The sequence below is a fragment of the Octopus bimaculoides genome, chromosome 4 (assembly GCF_046866305.1).
Source record: "Octopus bimaculoides isolate indiv1 chromosome 4, ASM4686630v1, whole genome shotgun sequence".
Lineage (NCBI taxonomy): Eukaryota > Metazoa > Mollusca > Cephalopoda > Octopoda > Octopodidae > Octopus > Octopus bimaculoides.
This window is the reverse complement of record NC_142931.1, coordinates 9,369,534-9,387,033: the sequence shown is the minus strand read 5'-3', so window position 1 is coordinate 9,387,033 and position 17,500 is coordinate 9,369,534. Positions and strand designations below refer to the sequence as shown.

At 43.5% G+C, this 17,500-nt stretch overlaps 16 non-coding genes across 16 annotated transcripts; 12 read left to right on the top strand and 4 right to left on the bottom strand.

Moving 5' to 3' along the window:
* The first annotated feature begins 95 nt into the window (after positions 1–95).
* On the top strand, positions 96–178 carry Trnal-uaa (transfer RNA leucine (anticodon UAA)). The gene has a single exon. It is a non-coding gene; the product is annotated as a tRNA-Leu (tRNA).
* A 285-nt stretch (positions 179–463) lies between these two features.
* On the top strand, positions 464–546 carry Trnal-uaa (transfer RNA leucine (anticodon UAA)). Its single transcript has one exon. It is a non-coding gene; the product is annotated as a tRNA-Leu (tRNA).
* Positions 547–1,667: 1,121 nt separating this feature from the next.
* Trnal-caa (transfer RNA leucine (anticodon CAA)) lies at positions 1,668–1,750 on the bottom strand. The gene has a single exon. It is a non-coding gene; the product is annotated as a tRNA-Leu (tRNA).
* Positions 1,751–2,211: 461 nt separating this feature from the next.
* Trnal-uaa (transfer RNA leucine (anticodon UAA)) lies at positions 2,212–2,294 on the top strand. The gene has a single exon. It is a non-coding gene; the product is annotated as a tRNA-Leu (tRNA).
* Positions 2,295–2,579: 285 nt separating this feature from the next.
* Trnal-uaa (transfer RNA leucine (anticodon UAA)) lies at positions 2,580–2,662 on the top strand. Its single transcript has one exon. It is a non-coding gene; the product is annotated as a tRNA-Leu (tRNA).
* A 1,122-nt stretch (positions 2,663–3,784) lies between these two features.
* Positions 3,785–3,867, bottom strand: Trnal-uaa (transfer RNA leucine (anticodon UAA)). Its single transcript has one exon. It is a non-coding gene; the product is annotated as a tRNA-Leu (tRNA).
* Positions 3,868–4,322: 455 nt separating this feature from the next.
* On the top strand, positions 4,323–4,405 carry Trnal-uaa (transfer RNA leucine (anticodon UAA)). The gene has a single exon. It is a non-coding gene; the product is annotated as a tRNA-Leu (tRNA).
* Positions 4,406–4,690: 285 nt separating this feature from the next.
* Trnal-uaa (transfer RNA leucine (anticodon UAA)) lies at positions 4,691–4,773 on the top strand. Its single transcript has one exon. It is a non-coding gene; the product is annotated as a tRNA-Leu (tRNA).
* Positions 4,774–5,893: 1,120 nt separating this feature from the next.
* Positions 5,894–5,976, bottom strand: Trnal-caa (transfer RNA leucine (anticodon CAA)). Its single transcript has one exon. It is a non-coding gene; the product is annotated as a tRNA-Leu (tRNA).
* Positions 5,977–6,434: 458 nt separating this feature from the next.
* On the top strand, positions 6,435–6,520 carry Trnal-uaa (transfer RNA leucine (anticodon UAA)). The gene has a single exon. It is a non-coding gene; the product is annotated as a tRNA-Leu (tRNA).
* A 1,473-nt stretch (positions 6,521–7,993) lies between these two features.
* On the top strand, positions 7,994–8,076 carry Trnal-uaa (transfer RNA leucine (anticodon UAA)). The gene has a single exon. It is a non-coding gene; the product is annotated as a tRNA-Leu (tRNA).
* Positions 8,077–8,361: 285 nt separating this feature from the next.
* Trnal-uaa (transfer RNA leucine (anticodon UAA)) lies at positions 8,362–8,436 on the top strand. Its single transcript has one exon. It is a non-coding gene; the product is annotated as a tRNA-Leu (tRNA).
* A 1,125-nt stretch (positions 8,437–9,561) lies between these two features.
* Trnal-caa (transfer RNA leucine (anticodon CAA)) lies at positions 9,562–9,644 on the bottom strand. The gene has a single exon. It is a non-coding gene; the product is annotated as a tRNA-Leu (tRNA).
* A 362-nt stretch (positions 9,645–10,006) lies between these two features.
* On the top strand, positions 10,007–10,081 carry Trnal-uaa (transfer RNA leucine (anticodon UAA)). Its single transcript has one exon. It is a non-coding gene; the product is annotated as a tRNA-Leu (tRNA).
* A 1,461-nt stretch (positions 10,082–11,542) lies between these two features.
* On the top strand, positions 11,543–11,625 carry Trnal-uaa (transfer RNA leucine (anticodon UAA)). Its single transcript has one exon. It is a non-coding gene; the product is annotated as a tRNA-Leu (tRNA).
* Positions 11,626–17,220: 5,595 nt separating this feature from the next.
* On the top strand, positions 17,221–17,303 carry Trnal-uaa (transfer RNA leucine (anticodon UAA)). The gene has a single exon. It is a non-coding gene; the product is annotated as a tRNA-Leu (tRNA).
* Positions 17,304–17,500: the final 197 nt, after the last annotated feature.

Here is a 17,500-nt window from a genome sequence, read left to right as displayed (position 1 = left end):
TTTTGGTCGGCTCAAGGCTATAGTAGCCTCTAGGCTGCATGTCTGGTTTGATCTCCATAAACAGATACATTATTTCCAGAAGATAAACCACAAGCAGCACGATGGCCGAGTGGTTAAGGCGTTGGACTTAAGTTCCAATGGACAAGTGTCCGCGTGGGTTCGAACCCCATTCGTGCTATTTCGTTTTTATTTTATTTCTAGACATATAAACATGAGTATGTGATTAGAGAGCTCGATTTTCATCCTTGCCGATAGCAAGAGACACTAGCGCAAGGTGACAGGCAGTGGGACTAAACGTGGAGCCATGAGGTTGGAAAGTGAGATACGTAAATGAGTTGTTAATTGGTTGAGAATTGACCACTTTATTAGACATGAAAGAATTTTAAAGCATTTCCATCTAGGCTGCATGTCTGATTTCATCTCCATAAACAGATACATTATTTCCAGAGGCTTAAGCACAAGCAGCACGCTGGCCGAGTGGTTAAGGCGTTGGACTTAAGTTCCAATGGACAAGTGTCCGCGTGGGTTCGAACCCCACTCGTGCTATTTCCTTTTTATTTTACTTTTAGATATAAACAAAACTATGTGCTTAGGGAGCTCGATTTTCAACCACGTGGTATCGTGTTCTGCTGCACTTTGCTGCTTCTTGTGCATAGATCTTGTACTGTAGTCCTGATCTACGAAAGTGATAGTGAGGGGGATCTGTTCTACTGAGACCCTTCAATGCTTTTATTAATCCTTAGTTTAACTCTACATCATGTTTTATTTGTTTTCGTCCAGAATGGCCATTACAGGTCTTAATACTAGAATATATATATACTCATCCATACATAGATATGGTGGTAGTTGTCTACTCCTTATGCAACGTTTGACCACATCCTGTACCTACGCCTTAGCACCATCACGGCATCTGATGTGGGTTTTTTAACCAGACAATGTTCTGAAAGGACATCCACGCAGACTGCACATCCGACGTGGACCACCAAGAGCTGCAGATAAATTCTGATCTTTGTGGATCTTAAAATGCCTTTTGATGCTTCCGTTGGATTTGCAAAACTTCTGGCAGACACTGCATTCAAAGGTCTACACAGACATAGAGACAGAATAGTTGGTGGAGGCTCGTTTTCCATGGGTTTGCAGATGAGCTTTGAGCTCAGCCAAAGCCAGGCATGGCCTGTCACAGACTGTGCACGTAAAAAGGTCATTGTCATTCACCGTCGCGATGCATTCTTCCTTGGGTCTGTTTTGAGTCTTACGTGTGTTATCCTCTCCTCTTACATGCTTTCACTCAACTCCACACTTTTCCCATACATACATACTTACATACATACATACATACATACATACATATATACATACATGCATACATATATACACATACACACAGACACACACACGCACGCACACACACACATACACACATATATATATATATATATATATATATATGTATGCATATGCATAGCAAATGAGGTGGTGTATTTCCACGTAGGAAGAACTACAAAAGCTCTATCCCCTAATATTTGGACTGGTCGAGGACTATAATAGAAGATACTTGCATAAGATGCCGCGCAGTGGGAGTGAACACGAAACAACGTGGTTGAAAATCAAGCTTCTTCACCACATAGCCATCCCTGTGCCTGAAAGTAAAATATAAAAAAAGACATTAGCACGAGTGGGGTTCGAACCCACGCGGTCACTTGTCCATTGGAACTTGAGTCCAACGCCTTAACCCCTCGGCCATCGTGCTGCTGACGTTCACTGTCCCAGAAATAATGTATCTGTTTATGATATCCAGTCAAGAGCTAATTGTTTTAGATTCTTTCATGTCTAATGACGTGGTTAATAATTAGAGACTTCATAATCTGATTAACATGTCATTTACATATTTCTGTTTCTGGCCACAGAATCCCAGGCTCAGTCTCAATAATTTGTGCATTAGCCCCAAGCCGACCACTTATTCGTGACTGGATTTGATAGGTGGAAACTGAGAGAAGGTCGTTGTGTGTGTGTGTGTGTGTGTGTCAGCGATGGTGGGGGGACAAACACAGACACAAAGACACGCATATAAATATATATACAGGACGGGCTTCCTTCAGTTTCCGTCTACCAAGGCTTTTGGTCGGCTCAAGGCTATAGTAGCCTCTAGGTTGCATGTCTGGTTTGATCTCCATAAACAGATACATTATTTCCAGAAGATAAAACATAAGCAGCACGATGGCCGAGTGGTTAAGGCGTTGGACTTAAGTTCCAATGGACAAGTGTCCGCGTGGGTTCGAACCCCACTCGTGCTATTTCGTTTTTATTTAATTTTTAGACATATAAACATGAGTATGTGATTAGAGAGCTCGATTTTCATCCTTGCCGATAGCAAGAGACACTAGCGCAAGGTGCCAGGCAGTGGGACTAAACGTGGAGCCATGAGGTTGGAAAGTGAGATACGTAAATGAGTTGTTAATTGGTTGAGAATTGACCACTTTATTAGACATGAAAGAATTTTAAAGCATTTCCCGCTAGGCTGCATGTCTGATTTCATCTCCATAAACAGATACATTATTTCCAGAGGCTTAAGCACAAGCAGCACGATGGCCGAGTGGTTAAGGCGTTGGACTTAAATTCCAATGAACAAGTGTCCGCGTGGGTTCGAACCCCACTCGTGCTATTTCCTTTTTATTTTACTTTTAGATATAAACAAAACTATGTGCTTAGGGAGCTCGATTTTCAACCACGTGGTATCGTGTTCTGCTGCACTTTGCTGCTTCTTGTGCATAGATCTTGTACTGTAGTCCTGATCTACGAAAGTGATAGTGAGGGGGGTCTGTTCTACTGAGACCCTTCAATGCTTTTATTAATCCTCAGTTTAACTCTACATCATGTTTCATTTGTTTTCGTCCAGAATGGCCATTACAGGTCTTAATACTAGAATATATATATACTCATCCATACATAGATATGGTGGTAGTTGTCTACTCCTTATGCAACGTTTGACCACATCCCGTACCTACGCCTTAGCACCATCACGGCATCTGATATGGGTTTTTTAACCAGACAATGTTCTGAAAAGACATCCACACAGACTGCACATCCGACGTGGACCACCAAGAGCTGCAGATAAATTCTGATCTTTGTGGATCTTAAAATGTCTTTTGATGCTTCCGTTGGATTTGCCAAATGTCTGGCAGACACTGCATTCAAAGGTCTACACAGACATAGAGACAGAATAGTTGGTGGAGGCTCATTTTCCATGGGTTTGCAGATGAGCTTTGAGCTCAGCCAAAGCCAGGCATGGCCTGTCACAGACTGTGCACGCAAAAAGGTCATTGTCATTCACCGTCGCGATGCATTCTTCCTTGGGTCTGTTTTGAGTCTTACGTGTGTTATCCTCTCCTCTTACATGCTTTCACTCCACTCCACACTTTTCCCATACATACATACTTACATACATACATACATACATACATATATACATACATGCATACATATATGCACATACACACAGACACACACACGCACGCACACACACACACACACACCAACACACACACACACATTTATATATATATATGTATGCATATGCATAACAAAAGAGGCGATATATTTCCACGTAGGAAGAACTACAAAAGCTCTATCCCCTAATATTTGGACTGGTCGAGGACTATAATAGAAGATACTTGCATAAGATGCCGCGCAGTGGGAGTGAATACGAAACAACGTGGTTGCAAATCAAGCTTCTTCACCACATAGCAATCCCTGTGCCTGAAAGTAAAATATAAAATAAACACATTAGCACGAGTAGGGTTCGATCCCACGCGGACACTTGTCCATTGGAACTTAAGTCCTACGCCTTAACCCCTCGGCCATCGTGCTGCTGCCGTTAACCGTCCCAGAAATAACGTATCTGCTTATGAAATCCAGTCAAGAGCTAATTGTTTTAGATTCTTTCATGTCTAATGACGTGGTTAATAATTAGAGACTTCATAATCTGATTAATATGTCATTTACATATTTCTGTTTCTGGCCACAGAATCCCAGGCTCAGTCTCAATAATTTGTGCATTAGCCCCAAGCCGACCACTTATTCGTGACTGCATTTGATAGGTGGAAACTGAGAGAAGGTCGTTGTGTGTGTGTGTGTGTCAGCGATGGTGGGGGGACAAACACAGACACAAAGACACGCATATAAATATATATACAGGACGGGATTCCTTCAGTTTCCGTCTACCAAGGCTTTTGGTCGGCTCAAGGCTATAGTAGCCTCTAGGCTGCATGTCTGGTTTGATCTCCATAAACAGATACATTATTTCCAGAAGATAGACCACAAGCAGCACGATGGCCGAGTGGTTAAGGCGTTGGACTTAAGTTCCAATGGACAAGTGTCCGCGTGGGTTCGAACCCCACTCGTGCTATTTCATTTTTATTTTATTTCTAGACATATAAACATGAGTATGTGATTAGAGAGCTCGATTTTCATCCTTGCCGATAGCAAGAGACACTAGCGCAAGGTGCCAGGCAGTGGGACTAAACGTGGAGCCATGAGGTTGGAAAGTGAGATACGTAAATGAGTTGTTAATTGGTTGAGAATTGACTACTTTATTAGACATGAAAGAATTTTAAAGCATTTCCCTCTAGGCTGCATGTCTGATTTCATCTCCATAAACAGATACATTATTTCCAGAGGCTTAAGCACAAGCAGCACGCTGGCCGAGTGGTTAAGGCGTTGGACTTAAGTTCCAATGGACAAGTGTCCGCGTGGGTTCGAACCCCACTCGTGCTATTTCCTTTTTATTTTACTTTTAGATATAAACAAAACTATGTGCTTAGGGAGCTCGATTTTCAACCACGTGGTATCGTGTTCTGCTGCACTTCGCTGCTTCTTGTGCATGGATCTTGTACTGTAGTCCTGATCTACCAAAGTGATAGTGAGGGGGATCTGTTCTACTGAGACCCTTCAATGCTTTTATTAATCCTTAGTTTAACTCTACATCATGTTTCATTTGTTTTCGTCCAGAATGGCCATTACAGGTCTTAATACTAGAATATATATATACTCATCCATACATAGATATGGAGTTAGTTGTCTACTCCTTATGCAACGTTTGACCACATCCTGTACCTACGCCTTAGCACCATCACGGCATCTGATGTGGGTTTTTTAACCAGACAATGTTCTGAAAAGACATCCACACAGACTGCACATCCGACGTGGACCACCAAGAGCTGCAGATAAATTCTGATCTTTGTGGATCTTAAAATATCTTTTGATGCTTCCGTTGGATTTGCAAAACTTCTGGCAGACACTGCATTCAAAGGTCTACACGGACATAGAGACAGAATAGTTGGTGGAGGCTGGTTTTCCATGGGTTTGCAAATGGGCTTTGAGCTCAGCCAAAGCCAGGCAAGGCCTGTCACAGACTGTGCACGCAAAAAGGTCATTGTCATTCACCGTCGCGATGCATTCTTCCTTGGGTCTGTTTTGAGTCTTACGTGTGTTATCCTCTCCTCTTATATGCTTTCACTCCACTCCACACTTTTCCCATACATACATACTTACATACATACATACATACATACATATATACATACATGCATACATATATACACATACACACAGACACACACACGCACGCACACACAACACACACACACACACACATATATATATATATATACATATATGTATGCATATGCATAACAAAAGAGGGGGTGTATCTCCACGTAGGAACAACTACAAAAGCTCTATCCCCTAATATTTGGACTGGTCGAGGACTATAATAGAAGATACTTGCATAACATGCCGCGAAGTGGGAGTGAACACGAAACAATGTGGTTGCAAATCAAGCTTCTTCACCACATAGCAATCCCTGTGCCTGAAAGTAAAATATAAAAAAAGACATTAGCACGAGTGGGGTTCGAACCCACGCGGACACTTGTCCATTGGAACTTGAGTCCAACGCCTTAACCCCTCGGCCATCGTGCTGCTGACTTTCACTGTCCCAGAAATAATGTATCTGTTTATGAAATCCAGTCAAGAGCTAATTGTTTTAGATTCTTTCATGTCTAATGACGTGGTTAATAATTAGAGAATTCATAATCTGATTAACATGTCATTTACATATTTCTGTTTCTGGCCACAGAATCCCAGGCTCAGTCTCAATAATTTGTGCATTAGCCCCAAGCCGACCACTTATTCGTGACTGGATTTGATAGGCGGAAACTGAGAGAAGGTCGTTGTGTGTGTGTGTGTGTGTGTGTCAGCGATGGTGGGGGGACAAACACAGACACAAAGACACGCATATAAATATATATACAGGACGGGCTTCCTTCAGTTTCCGTCTACCAAGGCTTTTGGTCGGCTCAAAGCTATAGTAGCCTCTAGGCTGCATGTCTGGTTTGATCTCCATAAACAGATACATTATTTCCAGAAGATAAACCGGAAGCAGAACGATGGCCGAGTGGTTAAGGCGTTGGACTTAAGTTCCAATGGACAGCTATCCGCGTGGGTTCGATCCCCACTCGTGCTATTTCGTTTTCATTTTATTTCTAGACATACACATGACTATGTGATTAGCGAGCTCGACTTTCATCCTCGTGGTGTCGGGTTCAGTTGCACTCCGCTGCTTCTGACAAAAACAGACACGAAGACTCACACACACATACACACGCACACACACACACACCTATATATATATATATATACACGACAGGCTTCTTTAAGTTTCCGTCTACCAAGGTTTTGGTCGGCTTGAGGTTTTAGTAGAAGACATTTGCCTAAGTTACCACGGAATAGGACTGAACCCAGATCCGAGTGGTTTGAGAGTGGCTGAGTACCCCTGGAAAACTTATTATTGGCTTCAAATTTTGAAACAAAGCCACACATTTCGGTGGAGGGATTTAGTCGATCACATCGACACCGGTACTCAACTGGTATTCATTTTATGGACGCCGAAATGATAAAAGGCAGTGTCGACCTCGGCGAAATTTGAACTCAGAATGTCGAGTCGGACGAAAAGCCATGGTATATATATAGGTATATATTTATGTATATCTGTTCTTGTTCCTCCCCATCGTCGCTTGACAACCGATTATGGTGTGTTTGGCGAAAGAGAACGATGGAATAAGTGCTAGGCTTATAATTTCTTCGACTAATCCCTTTTAAGGCGGTGCTCCAGTATGACAGCAGTCAAATGACTGAAACAAGTAAAACGCTAAAAGAATAAAACAACATATATGTACACACACATATATATATACACACACAAACACAGAACAAGCAGGTAAGACAGACGGGAGGACTAATAGGGAGACAGACAGAAAATAGAAAAGCCCCACCCCACTAACACTTGCACAAGAAATCGCGCATTGGGACCGAACACGAAGCAACGTCGTTACAAATCAAGCTTCTTCACCACATAGCCATCGCTGTGCCTAATACATGAAAGATTACTATCACGACTTGGGTTCGAACCCACGCGGACACTTGTCCATTGGAAATTAAGTCGAACGCCGTAACTACTTGGCCACCGTTCCGCTGGAGTCTTCGAACTCAGAAATAATGTACCTGTTCATGATATCCAGTCAAGCGCTAATTGTTTTAGAATCTTTCATGTCTAATGACGTGGTTAATAATTAGAGACTTCATAATCTGATTAACATGTCATTTACATATTTCTGTTTCTGGCCACAGAATCCCAGGCTCAGTTTCAATAATTTGTGCATTATCCCCAAGCCGACCACTTATTCGTGACTGGATTTGATAGGCGGAAACTGAGAGAAGGTCGTTGTGTGTGTGTGTGTGTGTGTGTGTGTGTCAGCGATGGTGCGAGGACAAACACAGACACAAAGACACGCATATAAATATATATACAGGACGGGCTTCCTTCAGTTTCCGTCTACCAACGCTTTTGGTCGGCTCAAGGCTATAGTAGCCTCTAGGCTGCATGTCTGGTTTGATCTCCATAAACAGATACATTATTTCCAGAAGGTAAACCACATGCAGCACGATGGCCGAGTGGTTAAGGCGTTGGACTTAAGTTCCAATGGACAAGTGTCCGCGTGGGTTCGAACCCCACTCGTGCTATTTCGTTTTTATTTAATTTTTAGACATATAAACATGAGTATGTGATTAGAGAGCTCGATTTTCATCGTTGCCGATAGCAAGAGACACTAGCGCAAGGTGCCAGGCAGTGGGACTAAACCTGGAGCCATGAGGTTGGAAAGTGAGATACGTAAATGAGTTGTTAATTGGTTGAGAATTGACCACTTTATTAGACATGAAAGAATTTTAAAGCATTTCCCTCTAGGCTGCATGTCTGATTTCATCTCCATAAACAGATACATTATTTCCAGAGGCTTAAGCACAAGCAGCACGATGGCCGAGTGGTTAAGGTGTTGGACTTAAGTTCCAATGGACAAGTGGGTTCGAACCCCACTCGTGCTATCACATTTTTATTTTACTTTTAGATATAAACAAGACTATGTGCTTAGGGAGCTCGATTTTCAACCACGTGGTATCGTGTTCTGCTGCAGTTCGCTGCTTCTTGTGCATGGATCTTGTACTGTAGTCCTGATCTACGAAAGTGATAGTGAGGGGGATCTGTTCTACTGAGACCCTTCAATGCTTTTATTAATCCTTAGTTTAACTCTACATCATGTTTCATTTGTTTTCGTCCAGAATGGCCATTACAGGTCTTAATACTAGAATATATATATACTCATCCATACATAGATATGGTGGTAGTTGTCTACTCCTTATGCAACGTTTGACCACATCCTGTACCTACGCCTTAGCACCATCACGGCATCTGATGTGGGTTTTTTAACCAGACAATGTTCTGAAAAGACATCCACACAGACTGCACATCCGACGTGGACCACCAAGAGCTGCAGATAAATTCTGATCTTTGTGGATCTTAAAATGTCTTTTGATGCTTCCGTTGGATTTGCAAAACTTCTGGCAGACACTGCATTCAAAGGTCTACACGGACATAGAGACAGAATAGTTGGTGGAGGCTCGTTTTCCATGGGTTTGCAGATGAGCTTTGAACTCAGCCAAAGCCAGGCATGGCCTGTCACAGACTGTGCACGCAAAAAGGTCATTGTCATTCACCGTCGCAATGCATTCTTCCTTGGGTCTGTCTTGAGTCTTACGTGTGTTATCCTCTCCTCTTACATGCTTTCACTCCACTCCACACTTTTCCCATACATACATACTTACATACATACATACATACATACATATATACATACATGCATACATATATACACATACACACAGACACACACACGCACGCACACACCCACACACCCACCCACCCACACACACACACACACACATATATATATATGTATGCATATGCATAACAAAAGAGGGTGTGTATTTCCACGAAGGAACAACTACAAAAGCACTATCCCCTAATATTTGGACTGGTCGAGGACTATAATAGAAGATACTTGCATAAGATGCCGCGCAGTGGGAGTGAACACGAAACAACGTGGTTGAAAATCAAGCTTCTTCACCACATAGCAATCCCTGTGCCTGAAAGTAAAATATAAAAAAAGTCATTAGCACGAGTGGGGTTCGAACCCACGCGGGCACTTGTCCATTGGAACTTGAGTCCAACGCCTTAACCCCTCGGCCATCGTGCTGTTTTAGATTCTTTCATGTCTAATGACGTGGTTAATAATTAGAGACTTCATAATCCGTTGGAACCCCACTCGTGCTATTTCGTTTTTATTTAATTTTTAGACATATAAACATGAGTATGTGATTAGAGAGCTCGATTTTCATCCTTGCCGATAGCAAGAGACACTAGCGCAGGGTGCCAGGCAGTGGGACTAAACCTGGAGCCATGAGGTTGGAAAGTGAGATACGTAAATGAGTTGTTAATTGGTTGAGAATTGACCACTTTATTAGACATGAAAGAATTTTAAAGCATTTCCCTCTAGGCTGCATGTCTGATTTCATCTCCATAAACAGATACATTATTTCCAGAGGCTTAAGCACAAGCAGCACGATGGCCGAGTGGTTAAGGTGTTGGACTTAAGTTCCAATGGACAAGTGGGTTCGAACCCCACTCGTGCTATCACATTTTTATTTTACTTTTAGATATAAACAAGACTATGTGCTTAGGGAGCTCGATTTTCAACCACGTGGTATCGTGTTCTGCTGCAGTTCGCTGCTTCTTGTGCATGGATCTTGTACTGTAGTCCTGATCTACGAAAGTGATAGTGAGGGGGATCTTTTCTACTGAAACCCTTCAATGCTTTTATTAATCCTTAGTTTAACTCTACATCATGTTTCATTTGTTTTCGTCCAGAATGGCCATTACAGGTCTTAATACTAGAATATATATATACTCATCCATACATAGATATGGTGGTAGTTGTCTACTCCTTATGCAACGCTTGACCACATCCTCTACCTACGCCTTAGCACCATCACGGCATCTGATGTGGGTTTTTTAACCAGACAATGTTCTGAAAAGACATCCACACAGACTGCACATCCGACGTGGACCACCAAGAGCTGCAGATAAATTCTGATCTTTGTGGATCTTAAAATGTCTTTTGATGCTTCCGTTGGATTTGCAAAACTTCTGGCAGACACTGCATTCAAAGGTCTACACAGACATAGAGACAGAATAGTTGGTGGAGGCTCGTTTTCCATGGGTTTGCAGATGAGCTTTGAGCTCAGCCAAAGCCAGGCATTGCCTGTCGCAGACTGTGCACGCAAAAAGGTCATTGTCATTCACCGTCGCGATGCATTCTTCCTTGGATCTGTTTTGAGTCTTACACGTGTTATCCTCTCCTCTTACATGCTTTCACTCCACTCCACACTTTTCCCATACATACATAGTTACATACATACATACATACATACATATATACATACATGCATACACATATACACATACACACACACACAGACACACACACGCACCCCCCACACTTATATATATGTATGCATATGCATAACAAAAGAGGGGGTGCATTTCCACGTAGGAACAACTACAAAAGCACTATCCCCTAATATTTGCACTGGTCGAGGACTATAATAGAAGATACTTGCATAAGATGCCGCGCAGTGGGAGTGAACACGAAACATCGTGGTTGCAAATCAAGCTTCTTCACCACATAGCCATCCCTGTGCCTGAAAGTAAAATATAAAAAATAACATTAGCACGAGTGGGGTTCGAACCCACGCGGACACTTGTCCATTGGAACTTAAGTCCTACGTCTTAACCCCTGGCAACAGAATCCCAGGCTCAGTCTCAATAATTTGTGCATTAGCCCCAAGCCGACCACTTATTCGTGACTGCATTTGATAGACGGAAACTGAGAGAAGGTCGTTGTGTGTGTGTGTGTGTGTGTCAGCGATGGTGGGGGGAGAAACACAGACACAGAGACACGCATATAAATATATATACACGAAGGGCTTCCTTCAGTTTCCATCTACCAAGGCTTTTGGTCGGCTCAAGGCTATAGTAGCTTCTGGTTTGATCTCCATAAACAGATACATTATTTCCAGAAGATAAACGACAAGCAGCACGATGGCCGAGTGGTTAAGGCGTTGGACTTAAGTTCCAATGGACAAGTGTCCGCGTGGGTTCGAACCCCACTCGTGCTATTTCGTTTTTATTTTATTTCTAGACATACACATGAGTATGTGATTAGCGAGCTCGATTTTCATCCTCGTGGTGTCGGGTTCAGCTGCACTCCGCTGCTTCTGCCAAAAACAGACACAATGACTCACACACACATACACACGCACACACACACACATATATATATATATATATATATATATATATATATATATATATATATATATATACACGACAGGCTTCTTTAAGTTTCCGTCTACGAAGGCTTTGGTCGGACTGAGGCTTTAGTAGAAGACATTTGCCGAAGTTACCACGGAATAGGACTGAACCCAGATCCGAGTGGTTTGAGAGTGGCTGAGTACCCCTGGAGAGCTTATTATTGGCTTCAAATTTTGAAACAAAGCCAGACATTTCGGTGGAGGGATTTAGTCGATCACATCGACCCCGGTACTCAACTGGTATTCATTTTATGGACGCCGAAATGATAAAAGGCAGTGTCGACCTCGGCGAAATTTGAATTCAGAATGTCGAGTCGGACGAAAAGCCATGGTATATATATAGGTATATATTTATGTATATCTGTTCTTGTTCCTCCCCATCGTCGCTTGACAACCGATTATGGTGTGTTTGGCGAAAGAGAACGATGGAATAAGTGCTAGGCTTATAATTTCTTCGACTAATCCCTTTTAAGGCGGTGCTCCAGTATGACGGCAGTCAAATGACTGAAACAAGTAAAACGCTAAAAGAATAAAACAACATATATGTACACACACATATATATATACACACACAAACACAGAACAAGCAGGTAAGACAGACGGGAGGACTAATAGGGAGACAGACAGAAAATAGAAAAGCCCCACCCCACTAACACTTGCACAAGAAATCGCGCATTGGGACCGACCACGAAACAACGTGGTTGCAAATCAAGCTTCTTCACCACATAGCCATCGCTGTGCCTAATACATAAAAGATTACTAACACGAGTGGAGTTCGAACCCACGTAGACAATTGTCCATTGGAACTTAAGTCCAACGCCTTAACCACTCGGACATTGTGCTGCTAGCGTCTTTGAACCCAGAAATAATGTATCTGTTCATGATATCCAGTCAAGCGCTAATTGTTTTAGAATCTTTCATGTCTAATGACGTGGTTAATAATTAGAGACTTTATAATCTGATTAACAGCTCATTTACATATTTCTGTTTCTGGCCACAGAATTCCGGGCTCAGTCCCGATAAGTGAGGCATTAACCTCGAGCCCACCACTTCCTTGTGACTGGATTTGTTAGGTGGAAACTGAAAGAAGCCTGTCGTGTGTGTGTGTGTGTGTGTGTGTGTGTGTGTGTGCGTGCGCGTGTATATATATATATTTATGTGTTTGGATTGTCCATGCACAGGGGCCATCCGGACTCCCGTTTGCGCCGTGAACAGGGATTAATCTTCTATCTTCGCTCCTTTGCGCCACATGGGCTCAACTCCCCTCCACTCTTCATCTAACCCCCTCCTCCTGTCTCTCTCCCCCATCCTCCCTCCTACCACCCATCTCTCCCCTCCCCCACCTCCTGCTCCGACTCCTACTTCTTTGTACGTCTCTTCACCTCTCTTCATACTTCTCTCCACTCCCACTTCTCTTCACCCCTACTCTTTCTCTCCTCTCTCTTACTCTCTCTCACTCTCTTCTCTCGTACTCCCCCTCTCTCACTCTTACTCTCTACACTCTTACTCTCCTACTCTTTCACTCCTCTTTCTCTCCTCTCTCTTACTCTCTCTCACTCTCTTCTCTCGTACTCCCCCTCTCTCCCCCTCCCCCCTCTCCCGTACTCCCCCCTCTCTCACTCTTACTCTCTACACTCTTACTCTCCTACTCTCTACACTCTTACTCTCTCACCCTTACTCTCTCACTCTCTTCCCCTCTCTCTCACTCTCTTTCTCTTCCTTTCTTCTTCCCCCCCATACCCCTCTTCCCTCTCTCTCACTCTCTTTCTCTTCCTCTCTTTCTCCCCCCCCATACCCACCTTCCCCCTCTCTCAATCCCCCTTCCCTCTCTTATACCCACCCTCTCTCCTCTCTTCCTCTCCCCTCCCATACCCATCTTCCCCCTCTCTTACATCCACCTTCCCCTTCTCCCTCCTCGTCAACACCCCCTCATAAGCTCATCCCACCACACCCCAACACACTCCTACTCTACCTTCCCACTCCACCCCATCCAATTCCTTACACCCACCACCCACCCCTACCCACATACCCCTCCCTACCCACATACCCCTACCTCTACCCACACTCCACCCATGCCTTCCCCACCTCCCAACACCCTCACATCACACCACACCAATACCCTCGCATCACACCACGCACACACTACAACTGACCAACTACTTTCTCCCTTTCTCCCTTCCCCCATTTTCACACTACATACGTCAAGATCACCAGCAGTCTACCTCCCACACACAGCCCCTCGTTCCCGATCACCGTTTGTTATCTCCCCCTTTCTTAGCTCTCCTGAAATAAGAATTTCTAACTTCCGGTCAGTCATTGTTATGATCGGCCATTATTATGATTGACCGTTGACTGAACACTATTCAATTTTTTTTCTCCGTGTTTTTCTCCTTGTCTCCGTATTCTTTCTGTTGAAGAGCGTAGCTCGAAACGTCAAAGACTTTCCGTATTCCCGAGCGTCATACTAATATATACTTTTGTTATTTACACCACCTGTCCTCGTCTGTTGTTATTTTTTGTATATTCTCCCCTATATTTATATATATATATATATATGTGTGTGTATATAAAGATATATAATGAGTGTGATTGTGTGTTTGTGTGTCTTTGTGTCTATGTTTGCTCAGCCGCCGCTGCTGGACAACCGGTGTTGATATATTTATGTCTCCGTAAGCAAGCGGTTCGGCAAAAGATGAATGATGGAATAGGTACAAGGCTTTGTAAAAAAAAAAAGCAATAAGTACTGCGATCGATTCATTCGATGTAGTCTAATGTCTGAAACAAGTAAAAGATGAAAGATAGACGATATATACATTTGACTGCGGCCTTGCTGGAGTACCGCCATAAGTCGAAGAATTCGACGTGAGGACTTATTCTATGGTTATTTTGGTTCTTTCTTTGCCGAACCACCAGATTTCGGGGACAAGAATACACCAATATTGGTTGTCAAGCGATGGTGGGGGGACAAACACAGACAAAGACACACGCACATAAATATATATACTCGACAGGCTTCTTTCAGTTTCCGTTTACCAAGACTTTGGTCGGCCCGAGGCTATAGTGGAAGATACTTGCCCTAGTTACCACGCAGTGGTACTGAACAAAGATTCGAGTGCTTCGAGAGTGGCTGAGTGCCACTGGACAACTTAGGGATTCAAATTTTGAGACAAAGCCAGCAATTTCGTGGGAGCGTCTAAGTCGATCACATCGACCACAGTACTCAACTGGTATTCATTTTATGGACGCCGAAAGGATAAAATGCAGCGTGGACCTCAGTGGAATTTGAACTCAGAATGTCGAGTCGAAGGAAATGACGTTAAGTAATTTGCATGGGGTGCTAACGCTTCAGCCAGTTCGCCGCCTTTTGGAGAAGTTCCTGTTAATGGCGGTCTCTTTAAATTCATTAAAAGAGAGAGGAACAGAGAATGGTTGGCTGGATTGGAGGGGTTACTTAATATTAGAATCCCTGTGCGGGTGTCACCACATCCATGGCGGCCTCTCTTGAAACGTGGAGAAAGTCACAGAAGTGAGCAGACAAGTATATTTCTTGATATGATCAGCGTAAGAATGGGAAAGGAAAGGCCGGGCTGCCTAGCGTACAAGGATGCCATGGCTGGGAAACAGTGCCAAGTGCTAAGCCGCGTACAACACATGACTACGATGCAACCGATGATACGTAAAGACCTAGAAACATACATACATACGTGCATACATACATACACACATACATACATACAGGAGGCGCAATAGCCCAGTGGTTAGGGCAGCGGACTCGCGGTCATAGGATCGCGGTTTCGATTCCCAGACCGGGCGTTGTGAGTGTTTATTGAGCGAAAACACCTAAAGCACCACGAGGCCCCGGCAGGGGATGCTGGTGAACCCTGCTGTACTCTTTCACAACAACTTTCCCTCACTCTTACTTCCTGTTTCTGTTTACCTGTAATTCTAAGGGCCAGTCTTCTCATACTCTGTGTAACGCTGAATCTCCCCCAGAAATACGTTAAGGGTGCACGTGTCTGTGGAGTGCTCAGCCACTTGCACCTTAATTTCGCGAGCAGGCTGTTCCGTTGATCGGATCAACTGGAACCCTCGTCGTCGTAAGCGATGGAGTGCCAACAACAACAACAACATACATACATACATACATACATACAAACATACATACAAAACCTGGCGCACCATGGGTTACGACGGTGAGAGTTACCAGTTGATCCGAGGAACGGAACAGCCTGACCGAGAAATTTAAATAAAAGTGGCTGAGAACTCCACAACCCATTACCGTGGTTCCAGGTAGATTCAACTTCACGCAGAATGTGTCTTACACAAAGAGGTAACGGGCTACCAAAAATCGAACTCAAAATCATACGATCGAGAGCCCAGTACTCTAACCATTAAGCCACGCGATTTCACTCATGCATACATAAACACACACATACACACACACACACACATACACATACATGCATACATACATACATATATACACACACAAATACATATACACATACATACGCACATGCATATACATACACATATACACATACAAACTTATGTGTGTATGTATGTCTGTCTGTGTGTATGTGTATGTGTGTATCTTTTATCTTTTATGTTTTTTCTTGTTTCAGTCATTAGTATGCGGCCATGCTGTGGCATAGCCATGAATATTTAGTCAATCCCAGTAATTATTTGTGAATCCAGGTACTTATTCTTGGTACTTAATGTATCGGTCTCTATTGCCGAACCACTAGCTTATGGGGACGCAAATACACCAACACTACTTGTGAAGGGAAGGTAGAGTTGGGGGCCAAACACAGATATAATCACACACACACGCAAACACACACATACGCACACACATACACACATACACACGTGCGCTCGTATACATCACACACGCCTATAAACACACGCATACACACAGACACACACACCATGGCGCACGCACACAAACACACAGAGAGATACACACATACGCACGCGCACACAGACACGCCCACACAGACACGCGCACACAGGCACGCACACACGCGCACACAGTCACACGCACAGAAACATACACACACAGAGAAACACACACACACAGAGAAACACACACGCACAGAGAAACACACACACACACACACAAGACGGGCTTCTTTTACTTTTCGTCTACCAAATCCACTCACAAGGATTTGTTTGGCACGTGCCTATAGTGGGAAACACAAGCCGAAGGTGCCAGACCGTGGGACTGAAACTGGAACCATGAGGTTGGAAAGTGAGATACGTAAATGAACTGTTAACTGGTTGTGTATTGAGCACTTCATTAGACATGAAAGAATTTAAAACCATTTCCCTCTAGGCTGCATGGTTTCTTTGATCTCCATAAATAGATACATTATTTCTAGAGGCTTGAATGCAAGCAGCACGATGGCCGAGTGGTAAAGGCGTTGGACTTAAGTTCCAATGGACAATTGTCCGCGTGGGTTCGAACCCCACTCGTGCTATTTCTTTTTTATTTTATCTTTAGACGTAAACATGACTACTTGTCTAGGGCACTCGGTTTTCAACCACGTAGTGTCAGGTTCAGTTCCACTTCACTGCTTCTGGTGCAACTATCTTCTACTGTAGTCCCGGACAGGAAGATAGACAACAGAAAAGCCCCACCCGGCGTATGTTTGGACCCGTAGTGGGCTATAATAGA